Source organism: Notamacropus eugenii, chromosome 5, assembly GCF_028372415.1.
Source record: "Notamacropus eugenii isolate mMacEug1 chromosome 5, mMacEug1.pri_v2, whole genome shotgun sequence".
NCBI classification, from domain to species: Eukaryota; Metazoa; Chordata; class Mammalia; order Diprotodontia; family Macropodidae; genus Notamacropus; species Notamacropus eugenii.
In genome coordinates, this window is record NC_092876.1 from 325471579 (window position 1) to 325499496 (window position 27918).

At 36.5% G+C, this 27918-nt stretch overlaps 2 long non-coding RNA genes across 2 annotated transcripts in view; one reads left to right on the forward strand and one right to left on the reverse strand.

The window, feature by feature from the left end:
- Nucleotides 1-1088: 1088 nt before the first annotated feature.
- Nucleotides 1089-23113, reverse strand: LOC140509238 (uncharacterized). The gene is made up of 3 exons (XR_011968602.1): nucleotides 22880-23113; nucleotides 7420-7565; nucleotides 1089-1539 (listed from the first exon to the last, which is right to left on the reverse strand). It is a non-coding gene; the product is annotated as an uncharacterized lncRNA (long non-coding RNA).
- A 1934-nt stretch (nucleotides 23114-25047) lies between these two features.
- LOC140506379 (uncharacterized) overlaps nucleotides 25048-27918 on the forward strand; it is a 45568-nt gene continuing 42697 nt past the window's right edge. Inside the window, exons 1-2 of the long non-coding RNA XR_011967906.1 lie at nucleotides 25048-25135; nucleotides 25597-25775. This is a non-coding gene — a long non-coding RNA (uncharacterized lncRNA). The remainder of the gene's footprint in view (nucleotides 25136-25596; nucleotides 25776-27918) is intronic.

The following is a 27918-nucleotide window of genomic DNA, read 5'->3' on the forward strand; positions in this document are numbered from 1 at the left end:
TGCTTTGAGGACGTAATATGTTCCCAAGGGTTCGTTATCGTTTATACACTAAACTATATATCCAACCTAATCTCTTTCCGACTTGCCCATCCTGAATTGCCAGCTGCCTGCTGGACATCTCTACCTGGATGTACTTTGGACTTAATTTAGAATATCTAAAAAAGAACTCATTATTTTCCCTTATAAGTGTGCCCCTCCTCCAAACTCTCCTATTTCTATTCAAGGCACCACCATTTTGATATTCCTGCAGCTTCTTAGCTATATGGTTGCCTCTTCTTTAGCCAATCAGTTGATAAGCCCTGTTAATTCTATTTCCACACTATCTCTTAGATTTCTCTCAACCCACATCATCCCCACCGTTGTTCAGGTTCTTGCCACTGTTCTCCTGGAATACTCTAATAGCCTCCTACTCAGTCTTCCTGCTTCCAGCTCACCTCCTCTCTACTCCATCCTCCAAACAACTACTAAACTAATGTTCCTAAGGCACAATTTGTTCCCTTGCTCAAAATTCTCCAGTGGCTCTCTTGTGCATCTAGGATAAAATACAATATATTTAGCCCTGGTATTGAAAGTTCTCAATAATTTGGCTCCCCTTTGCCCTTCCACCTTATTTCACATTACTCCCCTCTCCAGACTTTATGTTCTAACCAAACTGTGAACTCCTGGTCAAACTGAGACTCAGAATTCCCTCTCCTGGCTCTGTACCTTCTCCTGGTCCAACCTCAAAGTTAGATCAGGCTTCCTCCTCATCTTTGCCTCTTGAATCCTTATTTTTTCAAGGGCTCAATTCAGGTGCTGTAGGATATGGTTGTTCTTTGCAGTCAGTAATGCTTTTTCCTTCCCAAACGACCACATATTTACTTACAAGTGTGCATGTATCTCTCTAGTAGAATGTAAGCTCTTTTAGAGCAAAAATAGTTTTATTTTTGTCTTTGACTTCCTAGAGTGTAATTCAGTGCCTCACATAGTTCAGGCTCTTCAGTAATATCTGTTGTCTCTCAAATATTATGGCTCTTCCATTATTTAAAAGAGGAAGAATGAAAATATTTGAACTTTATTGAAAAATAGTTTCTTTTCCTGGACCTTGGTTGATCACTATAAAAGCCAATGAGAATTTCCCCACTGATGTTTAAAATGACAATGACAACAATGGCAACAACAAGAAAACCCTCTAAAGCTAATGGCCTAAATTGAATTAATTTGATACAATGGAAAGAATACCAACTGGAGTTAGATGGCCTTGGTCCAAACATTACTTTGGATGCTTATGATCTAAATAGTTTTAGGTAATTCCTTTAACCATCTTGAGTCTCACTTTCTTCAACTGTGAAAGGAGGGGGTTGGACTTGCCAAGCAGAGGTGAGGTCTTCCTGACACCAAGTCCAGAATGATACTGATTATGCCAGTTATGGACTAGATCTGGCTTCTGAGGTCCAGTCCAGCTCCAGTCCTATTATCTTGCATTTCAATCTGTATTATTTCACTAGATCCATGAAGTCTAGAGGAGAGGTTCACTGGTCCATAGCTAGAATGTGGTTCCTAGAATTGAACACAGTACTCAAAATGAGGTCTGCTCAAGGCTGAATACAGCAGTCTTATATTTCAATAATAATAATAATGATAATAATAATAATAAATGATAACAATAATTGCTATATAGGACTTTGAGGTTTGCAAGCAATTTAGCAGCTAATGTTTCGTTAATCTGTACTTCAACCCAGTGAGGTAGGTGGACCTCCTATCTGTCTCTTGCTAATTGGTTAGCTCCTCTTGGAACCTCAAAGGCAGGGGAAACCTTTTTCTTCTCTGAGTTGAATTCTGAACTTTCTCTTCTCACCTCCACCCTTTCCTTTTAATGTATTTTTTCCCCCATTAGAATATAAGCCCTTTGAGGGCAGAGACTGTCTTTTTCTGGTTGTATTTGTATTCTAATTATTTAACACTGTGCACTCTACATTGTATCATTGTTGTTTAGTTAAATCTTCTTGATCCTGTTTGAGATTTTCCTGGCAAAGATTCTGGAATAGGTTGTCATTTCCTTCTCCAGTTCATTTTTTCAGATGAGGAAACTGAGGCAAACTTAAGTGACTTTCCTAGGGTCCTATGGCTGCATTTGAACTCAGGTCTTCCTGACTCTAGCACCAGATCTCTATCTACTGTGCCACCTAGTTGCCCTTGGCACATTGTAATTATTTAATAAATACTTGTTGACTGAGGCTGAGGGACTTGTCAAGCAGGGGTGAAGTCTTCCTGACACCAAGTCTAGAATGCTATCGATTATGCCAACTAGCATGCTTCTGTTAATTCTGTTTAATATTTAGTTCAGTCTAATACTTCCCTTAATGAAGTCCAGAAATCTAAATCCCATTCTCAGACATGATCTTCACAAACCAGCTTTCCTGAAGCCTTTACCTTCAGTTGGTAACAATGACAAAAACATCAAAGGTTTTCAGTTTCTTCACATGCTTTCTCATTTCCTTCTGGGGGTATCCTTTCCCTACTTATGAATCACCAGGAGTGGGTAGGCATCTTTTATTCTGACAAGTTGCGGGAGGTTCTCCGTCACATTCCAAATGCATGTTCCAGGAAAAATAGCAGTCCTTCTCTTTTGTTCTCATCAGGTCCTTTTAAGGTAGTAGCTTCCAATGATTTTTTAAAATGACAATCAGTATTATTGATATTTGAAACAACTCTTTACAACATTAAGGACAAGTGTTATTGTACGTATTTGACAGATAATGAAACCAAGGCTCAGAGAATGCCCAAAATTATATTTGAAATTATGGCATAGCCAGAAATAGTCCAAAATGCAGAGAAAGTAATTTATGAATAAATAAGAAGAAATTCCTTGATTAAATTTTGAGAATCAAATAGTTATTTTATTGTATCCATTTTCATTAAAAAAAAGCAACATGCCATACAGGCCATTTCTTCCTCTTCCCTTAATCTAATATTGTGTTGCTCTCTTCAGGATAAGTGAAACAGCATGACTCACAGCACAGCTATCCATAATATAATTTATTTCTCTCTAATTCAAGATACTTTCCTCCATTCCAGGGCATTACCACTGCTCTGTTTTCAGTTTCCTCCCTTATTGATTTCAACTCTTTAGTTGACTAGTTCAACTGTTTACTATTTTTTTCTCTTGAATTCCTCGTTCCCCTGCCCTATTGTTGCCGGCGCTGCCCACACCCTAACCCTGGCTTGTTCCCACTATATCCTTCTCTGTACTGATTTACATATCATGAAATGGAACTTGAGAAAGTTACTGGAGAAGAAAATGGCAAACCACTTCAGCATCTTTGCAAGAAAATTCCATGGACATGAATAAATGACTGAACAGCAAAAATAATCTAACAGCTCTGAGGCTACATTGTATAATGGAAAGAGTTGGACAGGGAGTCAATAGGACCTCAATTCAAATCCCATCTGAGATATCTACTAGCTGTGTGATCATGTCAAGCCACTTATACCTTCCATATCTCATTTCCTCATCTGTAAAATGATAAGGATTGAATTAAATGGCCCCTGTGGTTTTTCTAGCTCTACCACTTTGATCCTGTGACTGGTATTACTAATGTATGTGATCTAATCTCAATCTGGGCCCTCACTGCAGCAAGGTAATTCTTTTACTCCTTAATTGATTCTCTAACTCCTTAGAGCAGCTGTTATAAATCTCCTCAAACCTTCCATACCACCCTTTTCCCAGACCCTCACAGTTTAGAATTTGTCCTCTTACTTTACTGAGAAAAAAGAGGCCATTTGCAGTAAGCTTCCTCTTCTCTTATTTTCTAATTTTCACAACTCTTAGACATCATCTACCATTCTTTTCTTTTACTCTAGTCTCTGATGAGGTGGCCCTTCTTACCAATCTCTTTCTGTGTCCCCTTGATCCTATCCCTTCTATCTTTTCCAGCAAATTACCTCCTAAATCACCTCTTTCCCTCTCTAATCCTTAGCCTGTCCAGTTATTTGTTCCTTGCCTACTACCTCCAAACACACTTACTTCTCCCATACATAAAAAGAAAATTTTCACTAGACTGTTATCTCCTTAAGTTGGGCCTGGAATCAAAAAGACCTGACTTCAAATCCAGTCTCAGTCACTTACTAGGTGTGTGACCCTGGATGAGTTATTTAACCTCTATTTGTGTCAGTTTCTTCAACTGTAAAATGGGGATAATAACAACACCTACCTCTCAGGTTTGCTGTCAGGATCAAATGAGATACTATTTATATATTAAAAAGACCCTGTTTAGCACAGTATCTGGCACATAGTGTGTTTGTCCTTAGTTGCCAAAGAAGACCATGCCATCAGAGAAATAATGATATGACTTGCACTTGACTTTGTTTTGAGTGAGGGAGGGCTCTGCAGGTCACCAGCCTCACTTCTCCTCCAGAGTCATCTGAATCCAGTGACCAGATATTCATCAGGGTGACTGGAGATGACCCAGGATGAGGCAGTTGGGGTTAAGTGACTTGCCCAAGGTCACACAGCTAGTGAGTGTCAAGTGTCTGAGGTCAGATTTGAACTCAGGTCCCCCTGATTCCTGCACTGGTAGTCTATCCACTGCACCACCTAACTGCCCCTCTGGAACATAGGTACTATATAAATGCTTCCTTCCCTAAGTTATTGTTCTTTATCTTTTCTCGCATTTTCAACCTTTAAAAAACTCTCTATGTTTTTTGTCTCCTCTTCATCTCCTTACTGCTTGATCCATTGCAATTAGGCTTTAGAATTTATCACAACTGAAATTGCCCTCTCTGAAGTTATCAGTGATTTCATATTGTAAAATCTAATGGGTTTTTCCCCATTTTTCATCCTTCTTGAATTCTCTGCTGCATTTGACACTTGTTGACCTTTTTGAAACTGTCCTCTCTGAGTTTTTGAGGTACTCTCCCTTGGTTCTCTAATTCCTTGTCCTTTAGCTCCTTTGAAATCTTTGGAGATATAGATCTGGGTGTTATCATCATGGCTATGATAATCAAACCCATCACAGTTGATGGGGTCTCTGAGATACAGTGATCTCTTGGTATCTTCTTGTATCTTCTCTGCCTCTATGTCTCTCAGTGATTTCATGAGTTGATATGGATTTAATGATCATATTTATGCTTATGTCACCCTCATTTATGCCTCTAACCATAGTCTTTCTCCTGAGCTCCACTCTTATATCCTGAACAGCGTACTGGACGTTTTCAGCTCAATGTCTCGTAGGATCTCAGAACCCAAATCTCCAAAACAGAACTCCTTATTCTTCCCCTCAAATTTATCTGTCTTCCAAATTTCTCTACTTCTGTTGAGAGCACCACCATCCTTCCAATAATCCCAGGTTTGCAACAAATGTCACACTTGACTCCACACTCTTAATCACCCTACACATTTAGTCAGTTGCCAAATCTTGTAATTTCTACCCCTACATCTTTTCTCCTGTTTCCTTCTCTCTATTCACAGACACCACTTTAATTCAAGTCCTTAATTACACTTAGACTATTGAAATAACCTCCTTATTGGCTTTCTTGCCTCAAATCTCTCTATTCTAATGCATCCTGTAGATAGCTGCAAAAGTGATTTCCTTAAATCCCAGTCTGACCATGTCCACCTCTTAGTCAATAAACTTCTGTGACTCCATATTACCGCTAGGATAGAATAGAAATTACTCTGTTTGGCATTTAAAACTCAACACAATGTACCTTTACATTTTAAGTATACTGTACTTCCCTTCATGCACACTATAGTCTGCCTAGACTGTCCTCATTATTTATTGTACTCCATTATTTTTTACGCTCCATTTCCCATCTTTACATATTCATTTGCATTTGCTGTCCCCTATGTTTGGAATGAATTGCCACCTTACCCTTTTTTCTTTGATTCCTTGTTTTCTTTGAAGGATCAGGTCAAGTGCTACTCTCTATATAAAACTTTTTCTGATTCCCCCTTCCTCATCTCTGACTAGTGTCATCTTCTAAAAATTATTTTGTATTCATTTTGTATCCATTAAAAAAATCTAACTCTGTATTTGTGTGCTTTCTCTCATGGATAAATTGTAAGATCCTCAAGTGAACGGACTTGTACTTTTGTGTATATTTGGTGCCTAGCACAGAGCTTTATACAAAAGAGTTAATAAGTTCTTGTTGATTCATCAGAGCCAGCATATGCCAGAGTAGATCTTTCACTACCCTCCTTATTTTGGTCTCATTATCTACCTTATATAGCTTGGGAGCAGAGGGTCATAAGTCATTAAGTATGTCTCTTGTTCAATAACTCGAGGCGAACTGTGAGTTAAAATTACAGAAGCTGCTTGATCTGCACCAAAGGAATTTAAGCTTCTAAGAAGAAAGAAAGAAAGAAAGGCTTAAGAATGGTGGGTGTAAGTTACAAAGAGATGGCTTTAGTCTTCATGTGAGGAAAAACTTCCTAATAATTAGAGCATTCCCAAATCTTTGGAGCTAGTGAGCTCCTCTTTACTGGAAGTATTCAAGAAGAGACTGATTTGATAGCTTATTGGTAATGTTGTCAGTGGGATTCTTGGTCATGTACAAGTTGTACTAGATGGCCTCTGGAATTGTTACCAGCTCTGAGATTCTGTAATTCTAAGGCATATAAGCTTGTGGGCAAGGGAAAAGTTGGCAAATGCAACTTATTTAGACTTCTAAGAGTCCATTGACAAGATTAAATTCCCAAGTGCATTAAAACCATTGAATTACTGCAAATTTAAACATTTTAGGTAAATTTAAAGGAACTGAATCATAAGAAACTACTTTGGACAGCTTGGATGTCAATTTGTGTTCCATATCTTGGTGCATTATTGTAAAACTCTGAGAAGAATGGAAGAAGATATTGAAAGGGTTTGACTTCCATATAACAACTTTTATATTTTTATGTAAAACCTGACACTCAGCCTCGCAAAAGACAAAGCTGTCTTGGATAAGAGAAAAAGTAGGCAAGAAGATATATTCTCCTCTTTTTCTCATGTTGATGAACCTTTCAGTTATAGAAAGCTATTTTGATGCCAAATGGAGGCACTGCCATACCAATATGAGTATCTTGGGACCATAGATAAAATGCTATTCTCTTAACCAAAGCTATATGCAGGTTAGAAGGATGACTGGTAATTCAGGCAATAAACAGATTGTTACTTGAATGAACAAAATAGATACAGTAATTGCATTTAGAATGACTAAATTCATCTTGTAGACTATGGAACATAAACCATTATATTTAATAATAATAAAAGATAATATCCCTTCATCCACATTTGGATTATATTTTGAAAGAGCATGCAGTCTGAGTGATAGAAACAATTTACTTCTAATTAGCCTAATTAAACACCCTTTCTCTGTGAAGAGAAAGGCCCCACTATTCTTGATTCACAATAAACCTGCTTAAATAGTAACTAGAGTGAGTGCTAAGTGTAGGCTTACCATATGGTATTTGAATGGTGCCCAAAGGTTCTCTCTCCATTTCAAATATTCCACACTTATCAGCCTGCCACAGTTCTTGAAAGTCCATCAGTAGAATCACTTATATGAGAAATATTGAAAGGCTGTATTAAGATGCAAAGAGATTCCTGGGAAGGAACAATACATTATTAGTCTTGAGTGATGAAGGAGATGTGAGTGAACTTTTTTATTTACTTTGTTTCATACCTTTCAAAACATTTGTTAATTAGCAAAAAACAACGATAAAAGAAGCTTGACCTTTTTCAGGTGGGGAAAGGGATTTTATAGTAGTAAATTTTAAGGTAGTAAAATGTTGAGTAGATTATACATTTATGAAAAAAGAAAAGTAAGAACTAGAAGCATCATTGCTTGGGAAATATGGGAAAGACATGCAGCACAAAGAAACAGGACCAAACTTCTAAAAATGCAGTTAGACGGGTGTTAAAGTAAAACTGTCATGGGGGCAAGGGCAAGATGTGTGCTTCATCTTGTCTTTTGAGCTTTCAGTATTGAATTTTGGGGGAAGAGGAAGAAAAGTTGGTAGTTTAAACTGGGAAAGATTAGCATTTGATACAGTTGTAGAAAAGACTTAAACAGAGATATTTGAAACTTAACGCAAATACTTCAAAGCAGGAGGATAGCAGGAAAATATTTGACCTTCAAAGATGTTTCTGAATGAGTTTATAGCTTATCTTTAAGAATAACTCAGGTATAGCTACATAGTAAATGATGATAGTTTTAGAGAAAGTACCCTTTGGTATTCATGCCTTATCTTTCTTTAAATCTTGCTCCAGATGGTCCTTTTTATTAACTATATTAATAATGCTAAAATCATGCAAATATTTTGACAAAGGCATTTATTTTTATAGATTTGGATTTATCTTTGGTCATGACTTAAGAGTTCTTTATAATTTGGTTTGCAATGGATATTGTTTATAAATTAATGGATAGAGTGCTGAACTTGGAGATGGGAAGATTTGGATTAAAATCTCACCCCTGATAATTACTAGTGATGTGACCAGACAAGACAAGTAATTTAAATTCTATGAAATTCACTTTCCTCATCTAAAAGATGTTGATAATAATACTAAGGTATTTACTTGAAAGGGTTGTGAAGTGCAGTTGAGATCACATATAGTTCAAATACTTTGGAAAATTTTAAATTCTGTGTTATTTTATAATTCCTATTATTATTGTTACTATAATAAAACATTACCACCATCTTGGAGCAGGTATTTGAAACAGGTAGTAATCACAGACATAATTTTATGAATTCATGATCTCATCAACGTAGGTACTTTTTCCCTTGTTGTATTACATACAAATCTATGATTGTGTATCATTTATACAATTCATTGGGCTAGAATTTATCAGTACATCTTATCTCATATGAATCTTTTGATGTCTATTCATATATCCTCTACAGAGATCCATCCATGATCTTGGATCACTGTTTTGATCCGAGTAGCTATGTTTTTAATAGTTGATCATCATTACAATATTACTGTGTACAATGATCTTCTGGTTCTGCTCACTTCCCTTAGGATCAGTTCATAAAGATATTACAATATTACTATTACTGTGTACAATGATCTTCTGGTTCTGCTCACTTCCCTTAGGATCAGTTCATAAAGATCTTCCCATGTTTTTCTGAAACCACCCCCTCCTCATTTCTTGCAGCACAGTACTACTCTATCACATATGCCACAACTTGTTCAGCCATTCCTCAACTGATAAGATCCCTTCAATTTCTAATTCTTTGCCACCACAAAAAGAGCTGCTATATTTTTGTATATATATCTTTTTATTTTTTCTTTTATCTCTTTTGGATATAGACCCAATAGTGGTATTGTTGGGTCAAAGGGTTTTACAGCCCTTTGGGCATAGTTCCAAATTGTTCTCCAGAGTGGTTGAACTAATTCACAATCTGGAAGGTCTTTCAGGGGGCTGTATCATACTCAGAATTTTGTTTTCAGATGTTTATGGAGTTGAGAAAGATGCTCAATCAGATTCTTATAAGGAAGATCCAGAAATTATGAGCTAGGAACCAGGACCATGAACATCCAGACAGAGGGAAGCAGTTGGGGATGTCTCTCTTGACTTCTTTCCTATTCAATTCTTCCTTCTTTCTTAACATTGGGGCTCAGTCTCCTGGACCTTTACCCCTTCAGTCAAGGGAGTCCCTATTCTGGGTTTTCTCCCTTCTTCTTTTCTTTAGCACTAGAGCCTACAGGGGAAGGCATGGTCAGCTCAAATAGTTATGGTCATTCTTTAGGTTCACAAGGGACTCAAATGAAACTCATTTACATCTCAAAAAAAGCCCCCCTGAATTCTTCCTTAGCTTCCAGTTTTATTTAGAAAAGTCATCTTAGATCATTTCCCAAATTGTTAGGAAATGGGGAAGGAAGATGGTAGACAAAGAAAGGGAGAAAACAGCACTAAAATGAGGCATAAAGAAACACTGAAATAAAAGTCAGCCTATTTCACAGTTTTGCTGAGGGCCAGCCTTACTTGTGATGATCACTGAATTCCTGCAACTTCAACTAGCTGAACTCTTTACAAGTTGAAGAGTGTTTTAAACTGTCATTTTGACTGAGTAGTGACTTGGGGACAAACTGAAAACAAGATTATAGAAAGTGTTTGATGAAGTCAGCTAAGATGTTTTACAGTGTTCTGCTCTAAGTTTGGAATCTGTTACTTTAAGAAAAGAAATAATTCTGAATCTGAAAGACTTTGCTAAGAATTAGTCAAGTTACTATGCCTGTAAATTTAGTTATTGTTTGCTAGTAAGATATTAACCATATGTAGAGGGTTAGGAAGTAGTTTTAAAGGTACTTATCCTAAAAGAAAAAACTTCTTTTACTTGCAGTTCTCTAGATATAGCATCAATATGATTTTCTAGAAGCAAAAGGAAACTTATTCATCTCTTGATGTCTTCAGAGATAGGCAGTGAGAACTGTAGAGGTAGAATTTTGGGAATCTAGGGAGAAGATCCCAGGGTACAGGAGATGCTCCTCTTTTCACCAGCTCATCAAGCACTTAGAAAGATGACTTCCTGGTAAGGAAGATGTGCTCCATATTTTCAGTGCCCCCCAGTGGGTCCCCTTCTTTAGGGCATGCGAAATAGGGAGGACAAACAACTGATAGAGTAAAGATGGGTATAATTTTATCTTAGAGCACTCTGACTCTTGTTTTGCTCTAATCTCATTTTTTTTTTTTTGGTACTGTGTTCATTTGTGGACATATTTGCTCCTTTTCCCAATTAGTTGTAAGCTCCTTGAAGGTGGAGACTGAGTTATTTGACATCTTCAGGCAATTTGCCCCTAGTATCTAACAGAGTCCATTGTATATGAAGGTCATAAGATTATTAGAGGCAACTTTGTCAGGGAACTTAAGTCATCTTGGTATCTCTGTCATTTTACAGTTAAAGAAACAGGTCCAGTGAGGTTAAATGTCTTACCTATGGGTACACAGATAGAAAATAGCTGAGATTTCAACCTGGGTCCTCTGACTTCACTGGTTTAGAACATTTCATACAACAGATTTTTTAAAAAATGCATTGATTGGCTTTACTGAATGTTTTTTCTCTTATTCCTCTTTAAAAAATATTAAAGGAATAAATCCCTGAGAGGGATTCAAGAGGAAATTTAAGTGACAAAACAAAAATTGCTAATAATTTTTTTTAAAAGAAAGTAGCCTCTCTTGTTCTAGAACATAATATCCTGACTAGACAATATTGAATCTTGCAACTTTGTGTCATCAGCTAATAATTAAGTGGGGGCAAGGGTGGAGGGAAGAGTTCTAGCTTCTTCATATAAGGTAGTGGCCCAAAATGTTTCAGTGTGGAAACCTTGGCAGTGTGGGAGAGTGTTGGAGCCTGTAGGATCATAATGTGGATAGCTAGAAAGGACCTTAGAAGTTATGTGGTCCAACCTCCTCATTTTATAAATGAGGAAACTGTTGCCCACAGGGATTCAATGACTTGCCTAAGGTCATACAGGCAGTTTTAAGTGTCAGAACTGGCATTTACACTCAGGTCAACTGACTTTAAAAAAAAAGTTTTATTGAAATGCTTTGTTTTTACTTTACAAACAAAAATGTACATACATATATGCATACACATATGTAAGACCTCAGTCAATAAGAGGTCTTGTCTTATAGCATAAAGCAATTAATAAAAGCTAATAATATAATGTCCTTATCTGTAAGTGCATGGCATTCCATATTCCACCCCTCACCCTATTAAAAAATGAGCAGGAATCTGTTTTGCCTCCTTCTGACTCCCATCCCACTGGGGGGAAAAAAGAAAAAAATCCAAAATTTTTCTAATAATTATTATGCATAGTCAAGCAAAAAATAAATTTCCTCATTGACTGTATACAGGCATACATATGTACATATACACATACATGTATCTATTCCTCATTCTGAACTCTAAATCCATCACCTCTCTTTCATTGATCTTTTGAAATCACAATGTATTGATCATAGTTGTCACAGTGATGCTCTGTCCCCTCCCCATTCTGTCCCACCCCCTGCTTTCTGAGGTTCAAGTATATTATATTGCACTCCTTTTAAGGTTCTCTGGTTCCCTTAAGAGAATCTATTCTCTGCCATTGGCTCAATTCCCCACTGATTGCGTATCGTCAGTATTAGGGGGGAGCCAAATGTCCCAGTTCCATTTAACCAGTTAAGAGTCAGAATAGTTTTTAGAAGGAATATTTACTTCAGAGATAGAGCAAGAGCAAACAGATAAACATTTTTTTCCTAATACCTGGGTGGGAGGGAAGGAGCATAATCTACTTTATAGCACCTTGGGTATTAGGGAGGGGATTAGGTTAACAGTTTAATTCAGTTCCTAAGATAGCAAAGTGTCATCAAATTCCAAGTCTAAGACCGCCTTTCCCCACCCTCAACCTGTGTCCCAGCAACCTAGCTTCCCAGCTGGATTGCCAATAACATCTGGCATGGAATTAGTGGCAGAAGAGAGACTCATTCCTGGGACTTTTGAATTCTGCCCTAGTTCTCTGTCTACTACTCTGTACTGTCTCTTCTAAGATCAAGTCCAGCTTTAGCCCAGGTGGTCACGACTGGAGCAAGGTGAGCCCTTTGCTTTAAGTATACCTCTTGCAACTCTTCTTCATGCTTGAAATTCACTTAACTAGGGACAAGGGTTTTTCATTTTTGTTGTTGTGGCAAAGTATACAAAGTACTGGACTTCAAGTCAGGAAATCTAAATTCCATTGTGACCTCAGAAGCTTATTAGATGTGTGGCTCTGGGTAAGTCATCCTCTCAGCCTCAGTGCTCTCAGGTATAAAATAAAGATAATAATATCACCTACTTCACAGGGTTGTTGTGAGGATAAAAGGAGGGAATATGTAAAATGCTTAGAAAACCTTAAAGTGCTACATAAATGCTTATTTATCATCATCATCATCATCACCACAATACATTCAGTACCTTGGAGGCAGAGCTATATAGTGGAGAGTGTGATGGATTGGGAATCAGAAGTCTTTGGTTTGAATTCCAGCCTTGCCCCTTGCTACTCAGGTAACCTTTAGTAAGTCACTTAGCCTCATCTACAAAATAAAGGGATTGAACTAGATACTACCACAACTTCTAATTATAATTGTTGGTATTTATATAGCACCTTAAGCTTTGCAAATCATTTTACAAATATTATTTTATTTGATCCTCACAACAACCCTGGAAGCTATTTTACAAATGAGAAAGTTGAGGCAGGAAGAAGCTAAGTGACTTACCCAGGGTCATATTGCTAGTAAATATTTGAGGCTAAATTTGAACTCAGGCCTTTCTGACTCCAGGCCCAATTCTCTAAATCACCTAACTACCTTACTGATTCCTAATGTCCCCCTTAGTGCTAAGTCAATGATCAGTGTTTGTTGAATGGACTTGAATTCTGCAATTAGATGGCTAGAAGCTAAATACTTTTGGGTGGCTGACTGTACCACAAATTCACCAGCAGATATGAACAAAATCAGGCTTAGGTGTCTTTTAACAAAGGAAAATCATACCTTGGAGAGTCTTTGTCCTCCCAGTTTACATACAGGTGAAATCTGATATACATGAACATCATGAGCAGTTCTCCTAAGAGTCTAGACACTAGAAACAGCAGGTAGTAGGTAGAAATAAGGAAAAAGAAGAAGTCAAAAGAGAGAAGATGTTCTCAAAGGGCAGCATGCAACTTGAAAGGTGTGGAGGAAAGAGGGGCACTGTTGCTAGGCAGTCAGTCACAGTCTCATCCTGATTGTCATGGCAATGGTAAAAGCAGCAGCAAAAATTCAGCATTCAGAAAAAAAATATGAAACTGGAAAATTTTATCTTCAGCATTTTCTCAGCTCCTATGTTAGTATTTCCTCTCTACTTGTGATATACCCCCTCCCTTTATCCTAGTTGCCTAATGCCCTAATACTTGAAGGAATGGAGAAGTTAATATCTAGACCTAGGTTTTGGGCTAACTCTTGTATATTAAATATTTCAGACACATAGTCTATGTTCTCACCATTTTGCCCCTAGCCCTGATATATTTCTTGGTTTAGGTGATGTTTTTGTACCACTAACTGTCATTGAGAGGTAGCTCAGGGCTCTGTCATATAAATCTCAGCATGGATCCCTGTGCCCTAGAAGGATCTGATCTGTAAACCTTTAGTCAGCATTCCAGGGATGGGACATAGGACAAAAAATTTAGAGATGGAAGGGACCTTAGAGATGATATAGTCCAACCAGCTCAATTTACAGAAAGGGACATTGAAACCACAGCCAGTCAATGTACCAAAGAGAACTCAGTTTTCTTGAGTTCTACTACAGTGCTTTTTTATTAAAACAAACTAGAGCCTGGGTTTACCCCTTTCATATTCAGTTTCTCTTTCTCTGCCTCCAATAAATGTGCCTCTTGTGTGTAGTGGTTGAATTTTACTCCTCTCGGGATAGTATGGTAGAACGATCAAAGGATGAGGAATCAGCCCCAGCAGTGCCATCAAACATCCATGTCACCTTGAGTAAGTCATTTGACTTTGGACTTCAGCTTCTCCATCTGCCAAATACTGATAATCTTACCTGCCCTAACTATTTCACTAGAGTGTTGTAAAGACCAAGTGAGATACTCAATTTGATTGAATTCAGCAAACATTTGTGGAGCATCTATTATGTACAAGGCATTGTGCCAGGTGCTAGAAATGCAGCAACAAGGAAATAATCCTTTCCCCCAACAAAGTCACTTTCTAATTGGAGACTGCCAAAAAATGTAAGAAATTTACATTAATAATGATGATGATAATAATAGCTAGCTTTATATAGTACTTACTATGTGGCAGGCACTCTAAGTCCATTACAATTATCTCATTTGATCTTTGCAATAAATCTTGGAGGTAGGTACTATTATTATCCCAATTTCATAGATGAGGAAAGTAAGGTAAGCAGAATGTAAGTGACTTGCTTAAGATGACACAGTTAGCAAGTGTTCTGAGGTCAGATTTGAACTTAGGTGTCTGTGACTCTAGGACCAGTGCTCTATCCACTGTGCCACCTAGATGCCTTTGGAATTGTCTTGGATCATTATATTGATCAGAGTAGATAAATGCACACACATGTAATATACATTAGATATGTATATATTTTTATATATAATAAATTTATATGCATGGAATATATCTATTTTCCATACATATAAACACATATATACATATATAATAAGTATGATACATATATAATATGCACACATATATGTGTGTATGTATGTGTATGTATATATATATATATATAATAAGTATGATAAGGTAGAAAAGATTACTTGAGGCAGGTGGAGCAAGCAGCATGGGTGAAAGGAGATAAGACCAGGATGTGACCAGCCAGAAAAAGTGATCAAAGAACAAAATGACCTTCCCCTGTTTTCCGAAAGATTTCTCCTGCTTAGTGGTTGAGTGGGGGAAATGATGCAGATACAAATAGAGCCCTAAGGGTTAAAAATAATATTACGGGTTGCTTTTCCAATACTTTGTGATGCCCTGTAGTTTATTCTGTAACTTGAAGGTACCCCTTATCTTGAACCTCTACCAAAAGAATTGCTTTTGTCTCCCTTGTGCTGTTTTCTAGGTTCTTTAATTTTTAAACTGTATCCTTCTGCCCTCTCCTTAAATCCTTGAACCATAAAGAATTCCCTTTGTCTCCATCATCCTGTTCTGTCTTTAATCTTTAACCTCCATAAAAACCTCTAAAACTACATCATCATTCTGAAATCTCTATATAACTCGCCCAAACATTGGAGTCTCACTTAGCTTTCTTGCTAAGGAGGCCTGTGATGCTTTTTCCACATAAAATAAAAAGCTCCCATTGGCTAAAAGAGAAGGTCTAAGTGACTTCTTTCACACCTGGACTGAGTTTTCCCGACTTTGAGCCTCAACAAATATATGTACTAAGTATACAAAAATAATATGCACATATATGTATATGTCTGTGCACACATACAAGTTAATAGATTCCATGCCCTAAGCTGGTAAAAGAGGGGAGGCTGAGAATATATTTTGAGTATATTTACTGATGTATCTATATGTATGTATTTAGCATCTAACTGTCTGTCTGTCTGTCTGTCTATCTATCTATCTATCTATCTATCTATCTATCTATCTATCATGTATACATGTACATACACATATAGAGAATATGACCTGGAGAAAACTCTCATTACCAATGCAGACCCGCATCTTTTTTGTAGCAAGTTGTTTTGAGGATTGTGAGTTTTGGTGCCTGGGCCAGGATCACATAGTTAGCATATTAGAAGTGGGAAATAAATCCAGGGCTTCTGGCTTCAAAGCCAACTTTCTGTCTCTACTAACTCTACTACCATATACCTTGTGTATATGCAAATATAATATCTATGCGTAATGAACAGTTATTATTTATATTTATAATAATTTAAATTAACATTTTATGTATAATATATCCACAAAGGAAAACACTTTGAAAAACTAAAGTAGAAGCTACTGTATTAGACCACATAGAAGTTGTATTCCCTTCTAAATCTGCCTTGTTAGTACTCTTGGTATGCTGATGGATTTTCTTTTGTCAGGAAGATAAAAGCCCCACCCCAGGCAAAAAAATTAGAAAGTCATTAGTGGATCTGCTGAAAAGAACACCCTCTGTGTCTATCTCCTTGAAGCTTAGAAAAATACAATCCTTTCATTGTCATGGTTGATAGTAAAAATAATATGAAAATGACAGTGACAAAGACAAAGAGAGTGATAATGATAAAAAGGATGAAATATCTTTATTTGAATGAAAGAACTGAAAAATAGTGTGTATTAAATATACTTCAGTATGGTAGCTTTTCAAAATATGCCTTATACACAAAATATGTAGGGAGTATGACCAGGAATAGCCTAGTTAATCTAATAAGCCTACATAAAGGATTAAGCCTTTGTTCTGGTTTTAAAAATATCTTTCCATTCAGGGTGTGGATATTAATACTAAACACATTTGGAACTTTGTGTTTCTTTGAAGGGTATAGAGAAACCCATAGATACCATACAGAAATGATCAACCACATCTCCTTACTGTGGGTGCTTGGCAACCCAATGAGGATGATTGAGTACTCGCTCTTGGGAGCTCATGAATTTCTCTTTATTGGATATTTCAAATAAAGGCTAGAAGACTCATTTTGTTGAGTATAATAGGGAATTTTTTGGGAGGAAAGGGTTGAATTAGATGTGTACTGTGGTTTCTTCTAACTCTTAGGTTCTATAATTCTTATAGATCTGAAATATGCTTTTCATTTGGGCAAGGAAGTAGAAAGATATAGAGGAAAGGATTGATCTTAAAGAAGAGCTGAAATCTGAATAAAGCTCAATATAGACAAGAGATCACAGCAGACTAAAAGGCTACATACAGAGAATGCATTTGGGTTGCTTGGCCTGGGAAAGCCTGCTGATTAATCCTGGAAACTTTTCTAAAGTAGTGTCTTTGACGTGGAGATAGAAGCTATGGAATAGTAGTGGTAGACCCATTCTTTCAAAGCATTCCTATCTCATGGGTGTGGGCTATACTCAGGTATTGTTGTAACTGTTGGGGAGGTTAAAATGAAACTTTTATGAGTCATTTTCCAATTGACAAATGGTCAAAGAATATGAATGGGCAGTTTTTCAATGAAGTCAAAACTATATATAGTTATATGAAAAATTATCGAAATCATTACTGATTAGAGAAGTGTAAATTAAAAGAAACATCTCACACCTGTCACATTGGCTAAAATGTTAGAAGGGAAAATGACAAACGTTGGAGGATATGTGGGGATATTAGGACATTAATGTACTTCTGGTAGAGTTATGAGCTGATCTAAGCATTTTGTGGAAGAATCTGGAATTATGCCTGAAGAGTTATAAAGCTGTGAATACCCTTTGACCCATCAATAAGACTATTAGGTCTGTTTCCCAGGGTGATTAGGGGAAAAGAAAAGAACCTATATTTCTAAAATATTTATAACAGCTCACTTTGTGGTGGCAAAGAACTAGAAATTGAGGGGATGCCCCTCAATTGTAGAATGACTAAATAAGTTGCTTTATGAATGTGATGGAATATTACTGCATTGTAAGAAATGATGAGTTGAATATGACAAAAAAGGAAAATGATAAATGCTGGAGGGGATGTGGGAAAATTGTGTCGTTAATGCATTGTTGGTGGAGTTATGAACTGATCCAACCATTCTGGAGAGCAATTTGAAACTATAGCCAAAGGACTATAAATCTGCGCAATGCCACTGCTACATCTATACCCCAAAGACATCAAAAAAAGAAAAAGGACCTATTTGTACAAAAATATGTATAGCAGCTCTGTTTGTGGTGGCTGAGAATTGGAAATTGAAGGGATGTCCATCGATTGGGGAATAGCTGAACAAGCTATGGTATATGATTGTGATGGAATGTTATTTTGCTATAAAAAAAAAATGACAAATAGGATGATTTTAGAAAAACCAAAAGGACTAACAAGAATTGGTGCAAAGTGAACCGAGCAGAACCAGGAGAACATTGTACACAGAACCTACAATATTATATTTTGAAGAACTATGAATGACTTATCTACTCTTAGCAATACAATGATGCAAGACAAGCCCAAAGGACTAATGATGAAGTATATTATCTACCTCCAGAGAAAGAACTGATATTGTTTAAATATAGACTGACACATACTATTTTCACTTCCTTTCATTCTTTTTCTTTTGAGTCTTTCCTATACAAAATGACTAATATGGAAATATTTTACACGATTACACATGTATAATCTATATCTGACTGCTTACCATCTCAGGAAGCGGGGAGAAGAAGGAGGGAGGGATAGAATTTGAAACTCACAATTTTTTAAAAATTGTTTTAACATATAATTGGGGGAAAATAAAATATTAGATATGCAAAAGAAAAAATGATGAGCTGGTTGATTTTAGAAAACTATGAAAAGACTTGCATGAATGAAAAGTGAAGTAAACAGTTAAGTAAATGTTGTATACAGTAACAGCAATATTGTTTGAAGAATAATTGTGAACAACCAAGTTATTCTGAATATTATAAATACTCAAATGAACTATAAGGGACCTATGAAGGAAGATGCTACACACCTTCAGATTAAAAAAAATGATACAAGTGCACATACTATGGTTTTATATATATTTATAAATATCAAATGGTGGTCTTCTCTAGTGTGGGCTGAGGAGGGTAGGAAGGAAACAGTTTGGAGCTTAAAATGTAATAAAAAATTAAATTAAAAAAATGAAACTTTTCTGTTCAGGTTGGTTTCAATATAGTGTTGCACTAAGGGAGGGAGATGGGTGTCATGAGCTTCTGGTGATACATGAATATAGAGTCTCCCACTCATGGATGAAAATGGGAAATGTTTAGAAGACTCAGAGTCAGAAAACCTGAACCCAAGTTCTAGCTCTGCAGCTTTCTGGCTTCAATTACTCCTCTGTAAAATGAAGATTAGAAAATTTTAAGGTGAAAGAGACCATGTAGTCCCAATTTCTCATTTTCCAGATGTAGAAAATAAGGCCCAGAAAAATGAAGTGATTTTTAAATATCACATAAGTCATGAGTAACAATCAGGATTTGATGCCAAGTTCTGTCACTTCAAATCCAGTGTTTATAGTACTTGTACTACCTACCTTGAAAAGGTCAATGTATACAAAGTAATGTGTAACTCAATGGGTTATTATTTTTATTATTCTTTTTTAATTGTCATGTTACTGCAAAAATAGAAATGTCCACTTTCTTATACATACATACAAAATACATACATACACCTTGAGAATAGATCTTAGTACCTACTCCCACTAGTTAGTATCCCTTCCTCATAAACCAAATAATACTACATGTTGGGTCAGTTAATATGAAATAGTCATAAATGACTTAGAGTTGAAACCTTAAATCCCTAGTGAGAAAAGCTTGCCTTTGTTCATGTGGGTTCATGAGATCTTTGGCAAGTACCTTAATAAGTAAATAGTAATATCTTGGCAAGTGTTTTGTGACAACAGGTCCCAGTGAAGAGTTGAGACAATGAATCTCCCTCTCTTATAGAGGAGTGAGGTAGTGCAGTGCTTGAGATCAGGAAGATCTGAGTTCCAATCCAGCCTCAGACACCCATTAGTTGTGTGACCCTAGACAGGTCATTTAACCTCATCTCAATTCCTTCAACTGTAAAATGGAGATGATAATGGCACCTACCTCATAGGGCTGTTATGAGGATCAAATGAGATAATATTTGTAAAGCACTTAACAGTTTCTCATATATAGTAAGTGCTTAATGAATGCTTCTTTCTTTCCTTCCTTCTTCTTATTACCTTTGTTCAAAGAAAGCAAGGAAGCCAGTATCACTTGATTAGAGTAGAAGTTTGGGAGATATAAGATGCAAGGAGACTGGTAAGTTGGGAAAGAGGCAGGTTATGAAGGGTTTTGAACACTAGAGTTTATATTTGATCCTGGAGGTGATAGGAAGCCACTGAAATTTATTGAGTTGGGGGCTGAAGTGACATGGTCAGATTAGGAAGGATCTTTAGGAAGATCACAGTGGTGGCTGAGTGGAGGATGGGCTGGAGTGGGGAGAGACTTGAGGCAAGGAAAACAACCAGCAGGCTACATTATAATGGTCCAGTTGTGAGGCGATGAGGACCCTCCTGAGGTTGATAGCAATGTGTGTGGAGAGAAGGATGTATATATGAGAGATGCTGTAAAGTAAGAATGATAAAACTTCGAAACAGATTGAATATATGAAGTGAGTGTAAATGAGGAGTTGAGGAGGACATTGAGGTTGCCCATCTGGGAGACTAGGAGGATGGGGGTGCCCTCAACAGTAAAATGAAAACTAGGGAGAAGGGAAGATTTTTTTGGGGAAAGGTGTCGACGTCTCTTTTGGACGTGGTGTTATGTCTGGTTGATGCCAGCATCTTGTTAGCTTAGGTTCAGTTTCTGGCTCAAAAATGAGGCACCAATAAGTCATTGAATAGTTAACAAAAGGAGGCTTGCTTTGTCCTCATATAGCAAGGATATACATAATCATTGTAATCAAGGTACTGTGCAGTTGGGTAATAAATAATTAGTTTGCTAATTTAAAGAATAAACAGTAATTCATCTTGAGCTTTCCTTTTCAATAAAATATAATTCAGTTCAGCAAACATTTATTAAGTACCTACCATGTACCAGTCACCATACTAATTCTGGGGATGTGATATTTAGAACAAATTAAGTCCATGCCCTCAAGCAGTATTTAACTGGGAGTATAACATGTACATAGATAAGTAAAAATACCATATATACAAAATATATTTTGGGGGTGGGTCAGAGCTCCACACAAACTCTGACAACTGCAGAGATCTAAAAGACTTTGTGTAGGAGGTCACACCTGAGCTGACCTAAGGCTTACCTAGTTAGGTGTTTTAAGAAGTGGAAGTGAGGAGGGAGAGCCAGCCAGGTAATGGGGGAAGCCTCTGCAAAGACACAGGATTAAATGTTCTGCATTGGAATAAGCAAGTAGGGCAACTGTTGTCAAAGGTAACAAGGATCATCTACCTACCTATCTACCTTTCTTTCTTTCTTTCTACCATCTATCTACTTATCTACACATTCCTTCCTTTTCCTTCCTTCCTTCCTTCCTTCATTCCTTCCTTCCTTCCTTCCTTCCTTCCTTCCTTCCTTCCTTCCTTCCTTCCTTCCTTCCTTCCTTCCTTCCTTCCTTCCTTCCTTCCTTCCTGCCTGCCTGCCTCCACGATAGGGACTAACTTGGTGTGATTTACTTTGAAAATTCTAATTAGAGTGCCCAACATCATTAGATGTTTGGTAAAGGAATAAAGACATGATAATGATGATAAGATTTTTAAGGAAAACCTGGACAGATACAAAATAAAAATTAGGCTTTTTTTTAAACAAAAGATGAAATGCTCTTTGCCTTCTCTTTGCTGTCCATTATAATCATCCCATTCACCACAAGAAGTCTTTTCATCTCTTCTCTTCTCCTTCCTTCTCCCCCTCGTCCCCATATGACTAAATGATCTCCCTTCTCTTTTATTTTTCTTAGCTTCCCTTTCCACACTCAGTTGTTTTTTTTAACTGTAGCACTTCTGAAAATTTTTTTTTGCAAGCCATGCTCTTTCATTTGTCCTGTTTCCTATCTTTGTGTTTGTCTTTGGAACATATTAAATCTAAGTGGGTCGATGAGTTTGCAATCTGAAGCACAGAACAGAGCAAAACTAATGGTGCTGCTTGTGTAATCAGCCGTTTTCCCTTCCTTTATTTAGCTGGGTGTTTTAACCATTGAGCTAATCACAATATAATTGAATATACAAATCTTTGGCCTCAGTTGAACATTTCTAAACACATAGTTTTTGATGATGGTAATGATTTTAAAAATAAATCCAAATCACATGGATTTAAGATTTAATGTATTAGGAATATTGGCTCTTAGGTAAACCATCAAAAGAAGGACAAATTACCCTGCATTTAAGGAACATCTGTTGGACTTACTAAAGCTTTTAACCCCAGGTAGTTGCCTCATAGAGCTAGTATGATAAAAACAGTAAAAATAATAGCTAAACTTTATATAGCAAAGTGCTTTACAAATATAATCTCATTTCATCCTCTCAACAATCCTGGGATTTAAATACTATTATGATCATTTTGCAGATGATAAAACTGAGACAAAATAGTATTAGGTGGCTTTCCCATGGTCACACAGATAATCAGTGTCTGAGACTGGAATTTGATTCATGTCCTCTCTGGCTCCAAGTCTAGATCTCTGTCTACTGCATTATTTAACTGCTTTTATCTAGGTATTTGGGATCAGGAGTAAGCAAAGCTATGCTTTAGGAATGGAGAGGGCAGATGACTGTTCCCCAAGCTTTCTATAGTTCTGGCCAAAGTCCTTATCTTCTATTTCTCCCCAATAACTTACCCACTTGTCCAATCAAACAGATCTCTTCATTGTTGCTTGCATGTATTATGCTCTTTCCTACTTTTAGGTCTTTTTTTCATGCTGTTGCCTCCATTTGGATTGTTCAGCATAGGAGATCAGTTCAGTACACCCTTGGTAATATCTGGAATGTAATATCTTTTAGTCCATTGACTACTAAGGCTGAAGAGGATGACCTGATGGCCAGGTGTATCTATCTACCCTTCATCCCTCATTGTTCTGTGTGCATCCGTCCTAGAGACAGACAATGAGTCAAAAAGGATGATGTCCTTTGATAGGGAATACCATAAAAAAAAAAAGGTATATAAGAGTTGATGAGCTTCCCTCAAGTAAAATATAAGCTTCTTGAAGGCAGGAACCATTTCATTTCTGTCTTTACATTTCCAGAGTCTAACATAATTCCTAGAAAATATTTAATAAGTAATTATTGTTGACTTCCCAGCCAGAACCTTCAAGTAAACTTTCCAGATCCATTTGTATTTGGTGCACATTGTGTGTGTGTTCATCCTTCATTGCCGAAGAAGACCATGCCATCAGAGAAATAATGACATGATTTGCACTTGACTTTGTTTTGAGGGAGGGAGTGCTGTGTAAGTCACCAGCCTCACTTCTCCTCCAGAGCCATCTGAATCCAGTGACCAGATATTCATCAGGATGACTGGAGATTACCCAGGATGAGGCAACTGGGGTTAAGTGACTTGCCCAAGGTCACACAGTTAGTGTCAAGTGTCTTGAGGTGAGATTTGAACTCAGGTCCTCCTGACTCCTGCACTGGTGCTCTATCCACTGCACCACTTAACTGCCTCTTGGTGCACATTAGGATAATGGAGAAGTAAGCACAACAGATTTTTTCTGAAGGGGGGTTAGAAACCATTTAGTCCAACTCTTTCATGTTACAGATGAGTTCAGTTAACTGACACTCTGTTTCAGAGCAACAAGCAATCTCAAGTTCATGCAGCTGGTTTAATAGCAAAACTTGAACCCAGCCACTACTATTTCCACTATGCAACATTGTTCTTTTTTCTTGATTACTGATTCTGTACCAGAACCATACTGTATTAGAGAAAATGACTCGAATTCTCAAAGAATGGCTCAAGAACAATCTAGTTAGTCCACAAGGATGTTTTTTAGGCAATTCAACTGATAGTATTGTTTACTGGAGGAAAAAAAGATTATACTATTTTCTAATAAGGCATGATCAGAGTACAGGAATTAAATTTCATTTTCAAAGTCCTTGTTTGCTTATTCGAGTAGGTGTGATCATTGTAATGCAATATTCATGGCGTTTTGTAGTTTAATTTCTCTTTGGTCTGTTAGTAGTAAAATCCCCACTGGCATTTCATTTAATCTACTTCCTATCCTAATGCTGATTCTGAAGCTACTTATTCAAATGATTACATAAGAATATAAAATCTGATAGTGAAATCCTCATTTACAAGAATAGGATCATAATGAAGTTTCCTTGGCAATCCCTTCTTGTAAGGTTGTTCAAAAGGAAACCTGGAAAGTGCTATCATATCACATTATCATAAGACTCTCATTAGTAACCCTCTTACCCTTACTAGTCTTTTAAAATAAATACTAGTAGACATATTGAGGTCTCTTCTGAGTCCTCAACTGAATTGAAGGAAAAGTTATTAAGTGCCTACTATGTGCTAGGTGTTGCGTTAGGTGCAAGGTTTAGCTAAGATACAGTTCTTGCTTTCATGGAGATTATAGTTTAGTTGCCTTGAACCTTTAAAGCAAAAACTTATAAAGGAATTTTATTTTAATTATATATGTATATATTTTTATATTATGTATATTTTATCTATAAAATATATTTATAAATTTTATTTATATATATTTATATATTATATAATTTATAATATTCCTTTTAATAATAAAAGGAATATTATTTTTAGAATCTGGCCTGAGTAGAAATGCCATTTCATCTATTTTTATATTCATTTGTCCTTTCCTCTGCTACTAACTCACTGTGTAACCTTAGCCAAATCACTTTTGGCCCCAGTTTCCTCTTCTGTGGAATGAAGACATTAGACAAGGTGATGTTGAGGCTCCTCCAAGCTCTAACATTCTGTCACTTTATGGCATGAAAGAATTAGATCATAATGTGAAATTCTATGTCAGAATCAGTGCAGTGACACCAAGTACTATAAGGGTTCACAATGGGGCTTGTTGAATAAATGAATGAATGACTGGAGAGATGAAGAAGTCCCAGAAGACTTATGAGAGGAGGTAGGATTTGAGCTGTGCTTTGAAAGATGAATAATTTTTGGATAGCAGGAAAGGAGCCCGAAGAACACTTCAGGCTAGGGTCATTGTGTGAACAAAGACTTAAAGGCTAGATTTGGCAAAAGACAAGGAAGCAACCTAGTTAATTAGAAGAAAGAATTTGTATTGGAGGGTAGTAGGAGAGAAGTTTGGGTAAGTAGGTGGGATGGGATCATATTGTGAAGTCTCTGAAAACAGGCAGAAAAAGTGGATATGGTATAAAAAGAAAGGATAATTTTGTGGGTTCTGAAACAAGTGAAATAATGGAGATAATAACACACAGAAGCAAATGGTGGGTTTATTTTTAATTTGAGTTATTGTATTTTCAACCAGTGGGGAGGATATGTCTTTCTTTATCTACTGTCCAGCAAGTAACTTGAATATCTGTTATTGCTCATTTCTTCATTTTTGTTTTTTTCCTTTAGACTTAAAAATAACTGTCGTAAATGAATTTATAATAACTGAGGAACAACAGTCTGAGCTGTGTGATTGATTTGTAAGGTATGCAGTTATACAACAAAGGACCCTGAAAACAGATTTTCTACAGATTTTTATATATTAAAAGAAGACAATCAACAAGATACAAGACAGAATATAGAATTAGGTAATCTAATTTCTTATTGGAAGAAAGATTAAGAACTTTCTTATTTGGGAGGAGGAGATTGAGTGGATGAAATTCCTTGAAATTAGGTGATTTACAGGAAAATAACAAAATGGAGGTTGTTCGCAAAGTGGAGTCAGTTTGGTTTCCGCAGTTCTCTAATTCTTGGGGAGGAAGAATTGTCCGCTGTTCTTCATGGATCACTATCAGTCAAATTTATAAGGTTTTTTTTTTATATATACTTATTTTCAGCATCACAAACCAAGGAAAGCTCAGTAGGAAGAGACCTTTCACATAACAATACAATAGCTAATACAGAATCTAAGCATAATTGGTGATTTTGTATAGTTGTTTCAGTTGTGTCCAACTTTTCATGATCCCATTTTGGGTTTTCTTGGCAAAGATGCTGGAGTGGTTTGCCATTTCATTCTCCAGCTATACATGAGGAAATCGAGGCAAACAGGGTTTAATGACTTGCTCAGGATCGTATAGCTGGTAAGTGTATAAGGCCAGATTTGAACTCAGCTGTTCCTAATTCCAGGCCTAGCATTCTATCTAGTACCACCTAGCCCTTTCAGCACAATAATGAAATATAAAGGGAGGAGAGTTTGTTTACCTATACTGACTAATATGCTGTTTCCTGCAACATAATGAGGAGGATGGATTCTACTGGGGTCACATGGAAATTGCTTCCACTATACCCTGTTGGATTTTATGAAGATTTGTCATAATTCCTCCTGATTGATTAATATAGGAACAACAAGACTGATTGATCATAGTACAGGGTCCTTCCTGTGAAGCCATACTAAGGTTAAGACCATACAATTTTGTAAGATCATTTGTGCTAAAAAATCTACCTTGATTTGGTGGGAGGAGACAGACTCACTTGTGGCCTGTGTCAGTTTCTCAATTTCAAGTGAGAGGTTTCTAGTAGACTGCTCTAATCCTGAAACCCTGCAAATGAAAATAGGGAGGAGAGGATCTTTGCTCCTAGCCCATATCCATTTTTTAAAATGATATTTTATTTTTTCCAATTACATGCTAAAACGATTTTTAACATTCATTAAAATTTTTTTTGACTTCCTAATTCTCCCCCTTCTCCTTTCCCCCTCCCCGAGACAGCAAGCAATCACACAAATGCAACCATGCAAACATTTCCATATTAGCCATGTTGTGAAAGAAAAGGTAGACAAAACTCCCCCACAAAATAAAAGTGAAAAATAGTATACTTTGATCTGCATTCAGCTGCCATCAGGTTTTTCTCTGGAGGTGGACAGTATTTTTCATCATGAATCCTTTGCCTTAAATTCTGCCCTTTTCCCCAGAACTGACAGGAAAACTATTCCATGCTCCTCTAATTTGTTTATGCTATCACCCTTTATGTCTAAAGTACTTTGACCTTATCTTGGTATACAGTGTAAGATATTGGTCTATACCTAGTTTCTGCCAAACTGTTTTCCAGTTTTTGAATTTTTTATTAGATAATGAGTTCTTGTCCTCAAAGCTTGGATCTTTGAGTTTATCAGTATAATACTTAATCTATTCCACTGATGTACCACTCTAATTCTTAGCCAGTCCCAGAATGTTTTGTTGATTATCACTTTATAATATAGTTTGAGGTCTGGTATGGCTAGGTCACCTTCCTTCACATTCTTTTTTTCATTAATTCCTTTGATATCCTTGATCTTTTGTTTTTCAGATGTATTTTGTTATTATTTTTTTCCAGCTCTATAAAAATTTTTTTTTTGGTAGTTTGGTGTGGCAGTGAATAAACAAATTAATTTAGGTAGAATTATAATTTTTATTATATTGGCTATATATTGCCAACGATCTTTGTGACATAGTTCTGTAATTTCCTTGTTAATATTTTACTTAATTTTTTTTCACTTCAATATTCATTGGGAATATTGGTCTATGGTTTTCTTTCTCTGTTTCTGTTCTTCCTAGTTCAGGTATCAGCACCATATTTGTTTTGTAAGAGGAATTTGGAAGGATTCCTTCTTTGTTTATTTTTCCAAATAGTTTATATAGTATTAGAATTAATTATTCTTTAAATATTTGGTAAAATTCACTTGTGAATCCATCTGTACCTGGGGATTTTTTCTTAGGGAGCTCATTGATGGTTTATTCAATTTCTTTTTCTAAG